The 3,817-nt window shown below is 40.5% G+C and overlaps 1 pseudogene; it reads left to right on the forward strand.

Annotated features, from left to right (window-relative positions):
• Positions 1–1,748: 1,748 nt before the first annotated feature.
• On the forward strand, positions 1,749–2,217 carry LOC102854999 (annotated as a pseudogene).
• Positions 2,218–3,817: the final 1,600 nt, after the last annotated feature.

Raw genomic sequence — 3,817 nt, forward strand, 5'->3', positions numbered from 1 at the left:
TTGCTACAGAGGGTCAAGGACTGCAACCTTGAATATAAATTGAAGCTCAACATCAAAAAAACAAAGGTTTTCACCACTGGGCCAATTGGCAACATCATGGTGTATGGTGAAAAGATTGAGATTGTTAACAGCTTTGGTTTTCTTGGCTCTACAATCAACACTTTTGGTACCAGAATCCAGGAAAGTAAAAGACAAATTTCATTGGGGAAGTCTGCTGTCAGAGACCTCTCCAAAGTATTGAAGAGCAACGAGGTCAGTCTGGAGACTAAGGTGTGCCTCATACAGGCCATGGTCTTTGCAATTACTTTCTATACATCATAGAGCTGGACAATGACTAGCGATTATAGAAGGAGAATTGATGCCTTTTAGCTGTGGTACTGGAGAAGAGTATTGGATATAACATGAACTGCTAGAAGAATAAACAATTTCCTGGAGAGGGTGAAGCCAGGCTGCTCCTTGGAAACAAGAATTCTGAAGCTTCGTCTGACATCCTTTGGACATGTGGCAAGGCAGGATCAGCCCTTGGAGAGGGACATCATGCTTGGGAGAGTGGTGGGACAGCACAGGAGAGGAAAACCCTCAATGAGATGAATTGATTCAGTCACTGGGGTAATGGGGACAGGTGTGAGGGAGACAATAAGATTGGCAAGTGATAGGGTAGGGTTTAGGGCTGTTGTACATAGGGTTACTATGAGTCGCAGGTGACTCAATGGCACATAACAACAACAGCTACCATCCCCAGAAGCTACCATCCAAACAGCAGAACATTGCATAGTTTAAAATCAGAAAAGCTGTGTGTCAGAGCTATATTGTATTTGACTTAAAGGTATCTAACAACTACAACATAGCTGACAGAATGTCCTCTATTCCCTTAAGCATATAGGCAGTATCTACATGCTCATTTAGTGGTGTCCACAACTTATCAAAAACAGCATGCCTCTGGAAACTCTATGAACTTTTATAACTATAAATTAAGATAGTTATAGAAAAGCTTCAGGCCTTTTGTTCATAGGGTGGCTATGAGTCATGTTCGACTTGAAGGCAGTCAACAACAACAACCACTTATCAAATAGATAGGGTGGCCATAGTGCCTCACATGGATGTGGAAAAAGTCTGGATTTCCCCTCCTCCACCATGACAATGTTGGCAGGACTGTGTTCAGTCTCCTGGCAGTCTTGCCAATTAGGTGGTAATGGATGCAGAGAATTTCAGCCCAGGGTGACACCAATGCCAGGGAGAATGAAGAAAAGACCCGGAGCTGATGCTGGGATATGTAGTTTTAAGGAGGACATACATACCAGGAATCCAGGAGCTTGATGAGAGGAACTCAATAAAGGGCTGGACAACGCGTGGGTTAATGCATGCTAGTGTTTCTATATGGCAGCTTTTCAGGAACTAAAACATCAGAATACCAGTGATTACCTGAGATGAAGAGATGTCCAAAGTATTCTCAAGAATCAACAAGCAAACAACTCTAGTATGCCTTGAGCACGAACATTACCATGATGATTTTAGGGAATGCTCTGTAAGATTACCTGAGGATGGCCCTATAATATACCTATTCCTTGGCTCTAATTTCTTCTGTGTTGGTAGTAGTCTTAGGTAAACTTTTCCCTCAGGGTAGGAGGTTGGCTGCTGGAAACTAGCAGGCATAGAACCTTCTACTTTTATATTCAGTAGAGTGTATCTTTTTTTCCTAAAAATTTTCAAGAAATGTCTCACAACCCTGTTCCCCTGCAGTCACAGCCATGAAAGTTGAGCTGGGCAGTTTCAGCAGGTACAAGGTTTACCTGGACTCGAGAGGCACTATGCCAGGACCAACAAGTAGGTGTTCCAGTTCCTTAATGAAAAATGTGAGTCAACGCTCTTTTATCAAAAGAAACCCATGGCAGATAAATTGGACTGTCCTCTAGAGAAGAGAGAACACAAAGGGCCAATTGGAAGAAACTAAAAAGAAAACCTGTTGTGCCATCAAATTCCCAAGGGCCCTCACTGGTGCATCTCTTGCAGATATAATGGCCGAGAGGAATCAATAGTTTGAAGTCAGAAAGGCTCAATGAGAATAGGCTTTTGGGGCTTCTGAGGAAGCAAAGAAGGCTGAACAAGCACCTAAAATGACTGCAATGGCTGCTTTTGAAGTTCCCACAAAAGCAACACCTAAACAAAAAACTGAAGCCTGTCAAAATTTCTGTTCCCCAAGTTGGTGGAAAACACTAAATTGGCAGATGAGACTTAAAAAGGGTTGAGTTATAACTCTAAAAAAAAGAACTGTCTCATAATTTACTAAAATTGGCTGGCTGTGTTTAAGGAGGTGGTATGCCTAATTGCCTAAATATCATTCCATCACCTAGTGTCGACTCCACCCAAATCACCTGGACTGAGAGTGTGGGATAAAGGCTATCCGAAGAATGCTGTGGGACTCTCTTCAGAGAAAGAAAGCTGATAGTGATATGTAGGGCATCATCATATGGCTCTATTATTATTATTATTATTACTATTGCTATTGTTGTTACTGGGATTTGAGTGAAGTTTTACAAAACAAACTGGGTTTCCATTCAACTGTGCATACACATTTTTTTTCTCTATTCTTAAATTATTGTTGTTAGGTGTCTTTAAGTCAAATATGACTCATATAAACCTTGTTTGTAAACAGCAGATCTGAACTTTATCCTATCCTGTACTATTCTTATCATCCTGGACACATTTGAGCCCATTGCCACAAACACTGTCTCCATCCATCTTGTTGAGTGTCCTCTCCTTTGTTGACCCTCCATCTTTCCAAACAAAGTGTCTTCTCCAAGAAATAGCCTCTTCTAAAGACATGTGCAAAACATGTGAGTTCAAGTTTCACTGTCCTTGTCTCTAAAGACTACTCTGATTGCATTTTCTCCAAGATGTATCTGTTTGTTCTTTTGATGGTACACAGAATATTCAATACTCTTTCCCTGCATCACAATTCAAATGCATTGATTCTTCCTCTGTCATCATTATTCACTTTCCAGCTCTCAGCTGCATAGCAAGTGATTGGAAAGAATGTGCCTTGAATCAGACACACTTTCGTTTTAAAACTGGTATCATTGCTCATCAGGGCTTTGGAAAATTCCCTGACAGCAGACTTTTTCAGTGCTATAAATCTGATCCCCTGACTGCTGGTCCCAAGGGTGTTGATTGTGGGTCCAAGCAAGATAAAATAGTTGACAATTTCAGTCTTTCCCCCATCTATCAGGATGTTGCCCCTTGAAACAGTGGTGAGGATTTTTTTTCCCTTGATTTTGAGATGTAACCCACATGGAAGGCTGTAGTTGCTGATCTTTTGCAGCAAGCGCCTTGGGTCCCCCTTGCTTTCAGCAAGATTGTATCATGTGTGTGATGCAGGTTGTTGATGAGTCTGCCTCCTACATAGATGCCACATTCTTCTTCGATCAATTTTTCGAATTATTTGCTCAGCATGTGGATTGAATAAGTGGTGGAGAAAAATGATGGCCTTTTATGCACACTTTTCTTTATTTTAAATCTTGCAGTATTTGCTTGCTTTGTTCAGACAACAGCTTCTTGGTCAAAGATATAGATTTTGCATAAGCACAATTAAGTGTTCTGTAATTCCCATTCCTTTATTTTCCTTTAGTCAGTTTAGGATGGTTTTGAAGAGTTCTGTTATTTGTAACTGAAATAATCTTTGCCTGAGATAACTATATTTTTACCATATGCTTCTAGATATCTTATTCTATACTCCCTTTCCACTCAGTCACCACAATGTCTTATTTGACTTATTCTTATACTATGATGATGATGATGAGTTGTCAAGTATGACTCATAA

This window comes from Elephantulus edwardii, unplaced genomic scaffold, assembly GCF_000299155.1.
Source record: "Elephantulus edwardii isolate Elephantulus edwardi_28Jun2011 unplaced genomic scaffold, EleEdw1.0 scaffold00166, whole genome shotgun sequence".
Classification (NCBI taxonomy): domain Eukaryota; kingdom Metazoa; phylum Chordata; class Mammalia; order Macroscelidea; family Macroscelididae; genus Elephantulus; species Elephantulus edwardii.